The following is a 10,818-nucleotide window of genomic DNA, read 5'->3' on the forward strand; positions in this document are numbered from 1 at the left end:
GAGCCTGCTTTGGATTCTGTGTCCCTCTCTCTCCGCCCCTCCCCCACTCACACTCTGTCTGTGTCTCTCAAAAGTAAATAAACATTAAAAATTACCTCAAAATGGATTAGTCACCCAAATTTAAGTGCTAAAACTTTGAAACTCTTAGAAGAAAACCTACGGAAAAAATTTAAGACCTTGGATTTGGCAATGATTTCTTTAGTATGATGCCCAAAACACAGGCAACAAAAGAAAAAAGATTAATTGGACTCCATCAAAATTAAAAACCACCACTGAATTATATGCTTAAAATGCTAAATTTTATGTTTTGTATATTTTACTATAAAAAAAGTTAAAAAAATAACTAAACTAGGGAAACCCTTCAATTCCATTTCAAATGTTTACTGTCCTAGAAACCTCTCCTCTCCCTTTCCCCCCATCCCCATCCACAGTGCCTCTCCTCTGAGGACTCATTGTACCTTGTACATCTCTATTTAAAACCTTTCCCGGGGGTGCCTGGGAAAGTTAAGTTAAGCATCTGACTTCAGCTCAGGTCATGATCTCTCCATGTGGGGTTCAAGCCCCACATCAGGTTCTCTGCTGTCGGCACGGAGCCCACTTTAGATCCTCTGTCCCTGCCTCTCTCTGCCCCTCCCTCTCTTGCTCTCTCTCAAAATAAACTTAAACAAATTCTAAAAAAAGAAATCCCAATTATAAGGTCATTATTTGTTTATAAGCTGGTTACAAGTTGCCTCTGAAGGCAGTATAGCACAGTGGTTAGGGCCTCAGGCCCTGGAGACTGAGTGCACATCTTCACTCTGCCTCTGACTGCTGTGTGACCACTGGCAAATTCCTTAACCACTCTGGGCCTCTACATCTTCATCTATAAAATGGTGAGAAGAGCACTTACCTCATAAGGCTGTGTACCTAAAGGTCTTAGCAGGATACCAGGCACGCACGACCTGTTCAATATATACGTTAGCTATTGTTTAGCAAAACACAGATGGCTAGATTGTAAAACGAATGCTCGGTAACAAGCTTTGTTCTCCTCTCAGCCATCCCCAGAGGCTAGACGGATATGCATGTGAATGTTCAAACGTGTGTGGATGCACTGCAGGGTGGGGAGAGGAGGGAGCAAGCCCTTTGCCCCTCTTCCCTGGCCCTGTCCTCCCAGACCCTGGCCCAGCCCCAGCCTCCCTGCCCCTGCTGGGCTAGGGGCTAGGGCAGGGAAGATGAGACAAGCCCCCCCCCCCCCCCCCCCCCCCCCCCCCCCCGTCTTTGGAGGATGGTACCTAGTGGCAGCAGGAGCCCCATTCTTCTTTTCTCCCTGGCTTAAAGGGGGCCCCTGGGCATGCCCAGGTTGGGGAGGATGGGAAGGGCTCAGATTTGGGGGTTAGCGTCAGTCACTGCTGCCATATCAATCAGGGCCCTTTCATCAGCCGGAAACAGCTGCACCCGGCTGTCCCGGCAAGTCCAGACGGGGGTTCCCTGCCCCTCCCAGCCTGCCCCTCTTGCCCCCCTTCCCCAGCTGACAGTCACTCTTACCCTTCCCCGGATGCAGGGGACAGGCTGGGGCAAGCTAGGGACACACTCAGTTTCCCTTCCCTGCTGCCCCTCCCTGGGGTGACACCACATCCTCCCTCCCCCCACCCCACCTGCCCTAAGTCCCCAGGACCTGGGGTGGGGGTAGGAGCTGGAGGGGTGGTCAGGAGAGGAGTCCACAAGCGACTGACTGCAGCAGTCAGGCCTGAGCTCCTTACATGCTTTAACTAGAACCCTGGCACAGCAAGGTGGTGGGGAGACCCCAGAGCACGGGTGCAGAAGGCATTTGTTCAGGGTCACACAGTAGCTAAGCTAATGCTAGAACCCAGAACTTCAGATACTACTCTCCTTTCCTTACCCTGCAGCCTTCATTTCCCTGTGTATTGAAGGATTGCCAAGGAGTCTCCTGCTTCCCCTCTAGCTCTGATATTGGGGGCCTGCTCAGAATCTCTCCTCCCTCCCAGTTTATTTTCCCCTGCGGAGGTGCCTAGGCTTGCTGGTGGAGGTGGCTGGGGGTCGGGTGAAGGAAAAGGAAACTTCCACCAGGTTTAGCCTCTGTTTTCAACAAGAGCCCCCTGTGGACTAAGAGTCCAGAGGCAGTTTTGTGGGGAGTGCCCGGTTTGGGCAGTGGCCAGATTGGTTTTGCTGGGTTCACAGCTCAGTGGTCTGCCCATTGGATAATCCAGCCTGGAGTCTGACAGATGCCTGATATATTTGACTTCTGCCAGAATACGATTGTTTAAGGCAACCCCAAGGTGTGGGGAGGGTGTGTACAGCTATGGAGGCAATGACCTGGGAAGGACCCATGAGGGTCAGAAGTCAGGATTCCAGGTAGGGGAGGGCTGGCTGAATCAAACTCAGAATCAGGTATCTGGCGGTCCAGACTGCGGTGTTGCCCTGGCCCAGCCCCCTCTGAGGATCAGGACCTAGGCTGGAGTGCAGAGGGGTCCCTTAGTCCTCAGGGAAATGCCTCTCTTCCCCCTCTGACTTCTGTTTCCTGCTTGAAGGAGTGCAAGGGCCTCACTACAGTAATAGCCAATGTCTTCCCTTCTGGCCAGCATCACCAAACACAGCTATCAGCGAGCTGGGGGAGGGAAGCTGTGGGAGTCTTGGGGTGTGCTCTGGGTTCCTGGGGCTCTTCTTTGGGCTCCATACCCCCCTTCTCCCCCACCCCAGGCTGTATGACTTTAGGTGAGTCACTGGGACTTGTTCTCTCCATCTGGACAATGGGTCTCTGCCCTGCCCTCTCTCGACCACAGGTGGGTGTGGAAATCTCTAGGAAGGAGAGGGTGGGTCTCTGGGACAAGATGGTCCTTCGGCACTTACCCACCCCTCACCCCAAAGCCTGAGGCAGCTGCCTCCAAAGAGACAATTGTCAACCAGTCCTGAGTCAGAACACCTCCATCTCCAGAGAACATCTGACACAGCAGCGGGCAGGCTGTGGCCCTGCCCTCGGAGAGTTTACTGTCATACCCAGCCAGCAGGTACAGGCTGGGGCAGACAGAGGCCCAATTTAGACCTGAGGAGGAGGGGAAAGAGGAGCCCCCATGGCTACAGTCTGGACACATGGCTGGCCAGATACACCTGCCTTGTAAAACCACAGAAGGCCTTCCCGGACCAGCCCCAAAGGCAGCCGTGTCCTTTGTCCTTCTCTCATCTCTCTCTGCCTCTCCCTCACGGGCAGGGGAACGTCCTCTGTCTCCCAGCAGGCTGTGAGCACCGGCCGCTGCTGTCCTGGGGTCGAGCACAACGTCTGCCATGAGACATGCTCATTTGGTGCAGGCAGGGATGGCTGGTGGAACCTGACCCCTGCCTGCTTTCCTGTACCCTGGACACAGCCTCTGGCTGGGGCTCCGATATTTCAGTAAAGGGGAATATTACGAGGTCACGGGCAAGTGTGTTTTGGGAGCCATGTAGGATCCAGAGGAAGAGAGGGTAAGAGAAACATTGTTTCATCCAGAGGAGGAGATGGGGTAGAAACTCAGAAGAAGGTTGAAGGTGGGGTGTTGGATCCCCTAAGAGATCCACTGGAGCTGTGGACCCTTCTCCTCCTTCCCGCAATTCTTCTAGCTGGAAGCTGAATTCTGTGAGGGTGGCGACTCCTCAGATGTAAACGGTTACTCCCAGGAAACTACGACCCACATCCTTGCTGGCTCCCTGTCTGGCATGGGGGTTGTGGTCCCAGGACTCTGTCTTTGGGAGAAAGAGCCTGGTGCCTGGGGACTTACTTCTAAGTAAGACCTCTAAGAGAGATCTTGAGGTCAAAGAAGCATAGTTAGGTCTGGCAGGGGTGCATATGAGGGGGCGGGGGTCCGGAGATCTTGGACATGGGTGGGCCTGAGTGATGGGGGGTGACTTGGGTATTCCCTATTCTCACTCCTGCCCCTCACAAAAAGTTGCCAGACAAAATTCAGGGTTCCCAGTTAAATCTGAATTTCAGAGTCCTTGGCTCTGGGACCCCTTTCTGCATAAAGGAGGAGAGAATAAATAAATAATTTAAAAACTTTTTTGAAATGTTTATTTATTTTTGAGAGAGAGAGAGAGAGAGAGAGAGCAGGGGAAGAGCAGAGAGAGGGAGACACAGAATCTGAAGCAGGTTCCAGGCTCCGAGCTATCAGCACAGAGCCTGAAGCGGGGCTCGAACCCACACACCGCGAGATCATGACCTGAGCCGGAAGTCAGACGCTCAACTGACTGAGCCACCCAGGCGCCCCAATAACAAATAAGTTTTAGCACATCTCAAATATTGCATGGGACAATAGGTGTCCCGTGTTTTTTATTTGCTAAACCTGGCAATCCTATCCCCACACCCACCATGGCCTTTGTCAGGGACACCTGTCTCCCCAAGGCTGCCTGCAAATGGGGAAGGCCCAGCTTCCAGTGGGCTGGCCGTCCTGCTCCCAGCCAGCCTGAGAAGGCCCTGTGCTGGCTCCGTGGCTGTTACTGCAGGTACAGACAGTGGCTGTGTGAGTGGCAAGGCAGGGTGTGTGTGGAATGGGGGAGGGGAACTGGGCAGTGGCCGAGCCAGAGAGACAAGGGAAAATTTTTCTGTGGGTTCTGTCTTGTCCCCTCCCCAGCCTCACCACCACTGGGGCCCTGAGTCACTGGGGCAAGGGGATGGGACAGACCAAACTTTTCCACTCAGCCCCCAGCCCTGTAACATGGCTCACCTGATTGCCCCGCCCATAGAGGGAAATTCCAGTCCTAAATCCTGTCCGGAATTCTCACCCTGGCCAGCCAGCTCTGCACTGGGGGTTGGGGAACTACTGGGGCCAGGGCACACCTATGGGACTCCCTTCTGCATCAAGAAAAGAGTGGCTCGCTTAAGGAGGGCTGGTGTGGGCACAGCTGGGGAGCGGTGGGGCTCGGTATGGGGGCAGCAGAGACGTGAAATCTGAGGCTGAGGCCAACACAATGTGTATAAAGGCACATTGAGGCCACTCTGGTTCAGCTGACACCAATTTAGACTGTCCCCAAACCCCGTGTGTGTGTGCGTGCGTGCGTGCATGCCCTTCTCACCCAATTGCTGGTGGTGGAGGGGGTGTAATTACAGAGCTGTTGCCAACATAAAGCCCATATTCTCTAGCCTGATGTTCAAGGCCCTTTGTGTTCAGACCTCAAGGCACCTTCCCATGGTTATCCCCTGCTGCTCCTTTCGGTGCCCTGGGCTCCTGTCCAGGTCCTCAAACTCAGATGCCTTCCAGGGGCCAGACAGGTAACTGGGGACAAGGGAAGTGGACTGGACTGAAGGGGGAGGTGTGCTACTCAGCTTCTCAATGGTTGTTGCATTTCTGGAATTTAAGATTCCAAAGCCCGTCCTCCCCCACCCCCAGCCTCATTGTTTACCTTCTGGCTCTGGAGATGGACTGCGCCTTTTTCAAGGACGCCCTGCAGGCCAGTGCGGGTGGGCCAGACAGAACACGTCTGAGGGCCCGGATGTGGTCCACGGGTGCCAGTTTGCAACCTCCCATCTGGCCAAATTGCACCTTTCCTGTTTCGTGTATATGCCCCTCCCACTCCTGCCTCTGTGCCTTTGCTTAAGCTGTTCCCTTGGCCTGGAATGCCCTCTGCCATCTCTGGGCATCCGAATCCCATCCATCCTTCAGAGTTCAGCTCACAGGCCACCTTCCCCATGAAGCCTCTATCACCCTTGCCTCGCACTTCCTGCCTTACGTTAAGGTTGTTTATATTCCTGTTGAATCACCTGTCGGGGTTGGTTCTGTGGTCAGGTAACCTCTGACTGCCTGGCCCAGGGCAGCGTTCAATAAAGAATTGTTGAATGAACGTCAACCGGGCAAATGTAACCGCGTCCCCCTCCCCCAATGCCCTGCAACCCCTTTAAGCCAGAATTGGGCTCAAGTCATGGCTCTGCCTATTTACTATAGCTGGGTGACTTAGGGCAAGTCACTTGGAGGCTTAATTTCCTCATTTGTAAGATGGGTATGTTAATAGTATGTACATCTGATGATCGTCTGAAGAATAAACGTGCTAATGCATGAGAAGCACTGAGAAGTGTACCAGACACATCTGGTCATCACTCTTGTTATTACAAAGCTCCCATGCTGCCCTCCTCCACGAAGCCTTCCCCAGTCCTGCAGTCGGAATTAATCCCTTCCTCCTTCGGGTTCCTACTGTACTTTGCCTTGTGTTATAATTAACAGTCTGTATTACTAACTCTTCCATCAGACTGTCACCTCTTGGAGGGTGGGGCTATGCCTCACTGATCTTTGGTTTTCTCAGTCATTCATGCGGCAGTTACTGAGTGCCTTCAAAAGCCAGGCACCGTGCCAGGGGGCTGGAGATAAGCCGGTGAAAGATACGTCCCTCATAGCACTTGGCTCTGTGTCTAGGTTATTGTTTGCAGACACCTCCTTCTGCTACCTAGTGTCTCCTTGCATCACTGGAAGTGGGCTGGAATGGGCTGGAAGGTCAGGGCCCAGCAAAGCCTAGGCTCAGCTGACCGCCGAGGGGCTGCTCTACCCCAGCGTGGCCTTCTGTGCTAGGAGAGCAAGGTCGAGCTGGCAGTCAGGGAGCAGTGAACAGGTTGGACATGGGGTGCCTCAGATCCTCTGGGTGAGGACTGAGATGGTGCTGACAGGTCCAGTGACTGAGCTGGGTGGAAACCCCCCAACTTCTGGGTCAGCCCCCACTTCCTGCACTCCCGCATCCCCAGCTTTTACGTTAGGATTCACTACGTATACCCATGATACAAGCTGGACAGACAATTGTGAATCAGATGTGTACAAGCTCTAGAGCAGGCTCCTGAGTGTGACTTTAGCGAGATCCTTGGCCTCCCTGGGCCTCCATTTCATCACAGGAGGAATTATGCGAGTTAATACCTCTATAGTTCTTTGCATTATTATGGGTTAGCTGCACTAGGTTGGGAGTTAGGAGCCCCAGGTTGATCCCTGGCCCACTCCCAATGCCCGTTGGGACCTCAGACAAGCCCTTTTCGCTGTGTGGGCCTGAGTCTCCCAGGCTGTAAGATCAGGAGTGGTATGCTCTCAGAGGCCTCTGAGAGCCTCTGATCTTAAGATTCTCTCCCTGGGGTCCAGCCTCTGTAAGTGGGGTCTGCCCTCCCTATTCATAGGGACCAACTTCTCCCTGACAAAGGGGGGTCGTTTCACTCATGTCTGAGGGGTCCCAGCCCCAATTCTCCAGTTCCAGCTTCAGTCTTGGGACTTGAGTTCCCAGTCCGTGGCCTGAACCCCGAACTCCTCTTTCTCTGCCTCCATTTGCACATGGGACAAAGCTCAATGTCACCCGGGGAAGCAGTTGGGTCCCTGTGCCTGCACACCTCACCCTCCTACCCCTTTGCCAGGCCCACAGCCAGGGGGCAAGGAGAGAAGGGAAGGTACTTCTGAACTCACCTGCAGGGGTATGAAGCATGAGATGGGCAGGAGGGACAGCTTTGTCTTTAAGGGCCACAGCTGTAAGTGGGGATCTGAGTGTGTGGCTCTGGGAGACCCTGCCTGAGTCCTGGTGGGCCATGGACAGGAGGGGCCGCCATTATGTATAGGTGGCCTCCCACTTGTACCTCAGCAGGCTTCCAAAGACAGGCGAGAGGGGTGGCTGTGCTGACAGTGGGCTCCCCTCCCCCACCCAGGCCAGAATGCAAGCTCTTTTTACTAACCCTCTAAGTCCCTGGTCCTCATTAAAGACCCTAATCCTCCGTCTGCCGGCTGCAGATTCAGAGGCCTCTACCCCCAGGTCTAGCGGGAAGGGGACAAACAACCATGGTTTCACTGGCCCTTCCCCCACCCCCACCCATAAGACTGGGCTTGGGCACCTGACTGACTCGTCAACGGGCATCTGAGGGCCCCCAGAACCCAGGGTAGAGCTTCTGGGAAGTAGAGGAGGGAGAAGACAGGCCTCTGAGGGGAGGAATCCTAAGCAAAGAGGGAAAAGAGGAGGAGGTGATGGCAATGTTCTGACCAAGTGGGAGAGTCCCTGGCAAGCGACACTTCTCCCTTTCCCTCGCCCCTTGCCACCCTGGAGATCCCCCACTGAGGGATGCCTATAGGGCAAGCGTGGGCACCCAGGGCACCCTCATTTTCCTTGGGTTTCTCCAATAGGGCTGATCACTTCCTCCCTTGCTCTTGCCTCCCCTCCTGGGGCCTCCAAAGGCCAAGGGGAACACACACTCTAGCAGGTAAGCATAGCAAGTGCTGGAGGAGGCTGGGGCCAGCATTCACAACTGGCTCCTGGGCCAGGCCGGCAACGTTCCCATTGGCCTAGAGCTTCCTTGTGGATGTGGAGTAATCCTGCTCCTTCCCTTTTACCTCCTTTCCCCCTGGATTGCCGACAGCAGCTTCCTAGGGCTCTTCTTTGAATAATGCCTAAAGTGGGCTTCTTCGGGAGGCCCAAGGTTCTCGGGGCCGACCCATCCCCCAGGTCTACTGGGTGCTGGCTGGGGGTGCTGGGCCAGGGATTGCTGGGGTCCCCGGGGAGAGAAGACAACCCATCCTTAGGCAGCTTCCAGACTGATGGGCTGAGACACAGGCCTGCAAACAGAAACGTGCCCCGTGTGTCATCCACTATTGACTCAAAGGGGCAGGTGGTTAGTCATTAGACCATGGACATAATCAACTGTATCTCATCAGCAGCAAGACACATGGTTAAGTAACGTACCGCCAAAAAGGAAGAACACTGCTAATTAAACTATGACCCAGTGCCTTCTTGTTATTGATTGCAAGGCGCATCCTGATTTCAGTGATGTTAAAATGTCAAAAATGTGTGTCAGAGAACAAAAATAAAAGCTAAAAACATTTCTCTTGGACACACATTTTCCCCCGCTTCTCCCAGCATTTACTTAGAAGGGTTGTTCTGAGGTTTATGAGATTAAGCATGTAAATCAGCACGGTGCCTGGCACATAGTCAACGGTCACGAAACGCTCTCCATCATTGCTACGGCTATTACATGGACATGGAAGTCCTTTTTGCTAATTTTGTACTGTTCAGAGGCCAAGGTCTCTGAGAACACAAGTGGCTAAAGGCAGAGGCGTCAGGAGAGCCAAGGAGGCAGCTTGGAGGGGGCACTATTCCATGGGTGAAATATACAGTGTACCTAGGGGGTTACGGTGTAATCCCCAAGGAGGCATCGGAAGGGGGCTGAGCCCAAAGACCCCTTTTGCCAGCCTCTCAGAGAAGCGCCATCCCGACTCATTACCCCTATCAATCAATCAGTCATTGGGTCAACTCATTCATTAAGACATTTATTGAGCACCTGTGCCTTCACAGGCACTGCTAAATCCCCTCCTCCAGCACCTCCCATGTGGCCCCAGCCTGGCCTCTGCCTGTTAGGACAATCCAGGCCTCAGCTATTTGAACTGGCACATCAAAGGCAGAATGGCCCTGACTCCTCATTAGGGGCTTTTTTTTCCATGGATCAGCCAAGAAGGGCAGCTCCTCCCCTCTCGCCATCCCTAATCTCACCCACAACAGGGGAGGGCATCTTCATTTCCCAGACACTCCTAGGCCTTTGCAGATGCTGTCCTCCTCTCTGCCAGGACACCCTCAGCCCCGTTCTGTGTAAAGCCTCAGTCCCCTTTGTTACAAAGAGGGCTTTAAGCCTTTTCTCCAGGAAGCTTCTCTGAGAATGCCTGGCCCCCAGTCAGCTATTTCTTAGTGCCCTCGGGACCTAGTCTGTACCCTGCAAACTGAACCCTCCTGTGGTCTGGGCTTTTTTGCCTCTGTGTCCCAGTTCAGATGGCCGGGTGGTTCAGATGAACCATCAGATGGTTCAGATGGCCACACAGGATAGGTGACCTGGCATTGGGATACTTCCCTCCTGACTTTATTCTGAGTTTTTATCTCCCAAACCCCTCGGGTGGACTCCTGGGAACCAGACACTGTGACAGGCAGGGGTGGCCCTGCCCTCAGAGCCTTCTCAGCCTACGGGGCTGTGATATTCTCCTCTGTCACAACACACTCCTCGGATCCCCACCTCCTCCAGTGGGGACCCATCCTATGTCCCCCATCAGATTGGGGTATTCTTGTTGAGGGAGAGAGGCTGTATATGCTAAGCTCTTCAAGAGACCCTTGACTCCCCCCAGCCAGCCACAGAGCGCTTCCTAAACTCTGTCCCCTCTCTTCTACGCAAGCAGGCCCTCCGTTGTTTGTTGTTCAAGTGCAGACCCTAGGGGCCAAAGCCTTTCTCACACCCAGGACTGAGCTGTCCTGTCCTTAGCTTTCCAAGAACAGGCTCCATTGAGTGCATATAGTTGTGAAATGATCCTGCTGGGCTCTCCAAGAGATGAGGCCATTTGTGGGCTGAGTGGGCCATTACAGGCTGCCAAGGGTCAGGCTGGGGTCCTGTGGGAGCCAGGGCTCAGGCCTCAGCCTTAGGGAGGGCCCATCTCCTCCCTGCATCAGCCTCTAGGAGCAGGGAGCTTTGGGGAGTGGGGAGCCAAGTCCCTCAGGCCTCCCTCCTACTTTCCTCCCCACTAGGGCTTCTCCAGAGGAGAAGACAGGAAGAAAAATAGACCTTCCTAGCTGTGGGGTGAAACTGGCCCCAGTGGGCCCGGTGCAAAATGAAAATGCAGGTCTCTCGTTCAACAGCAGAACATTACGCTGAGCATGGGGGCCGATCACACACGTCCTGCTGGAGACACCCTAGGACTCCTGTGGCCAAGCCCCACATTGTCCCAAGGAGGGGTCTGTGGCCTGAGAGAGGCAGGGTCTTGGCCACTGGCACCCCGGAATGGAGCCTGGGACTCCTGCTCCCTGTCCAGTGCTCGTCCCTGGGCCCCACTGCCCTCGGAAGACCTTCTTCCTCCTGCCCTCCTTGCTTGCTTC

This window comes from Panthera tigris, chromosome B2 (genome assembly GCF_018350195.1).
Source record: "Panthera tigris isolate Pti1 chromosome B2, P.tigris_Pti1_mat1.1, whole genome shotgun sequence".
NCBI lineage: Eukaryota > Metazoa > Chordata > Mammalia > Carnivora > Felidae > Panthera > Panthera tigris.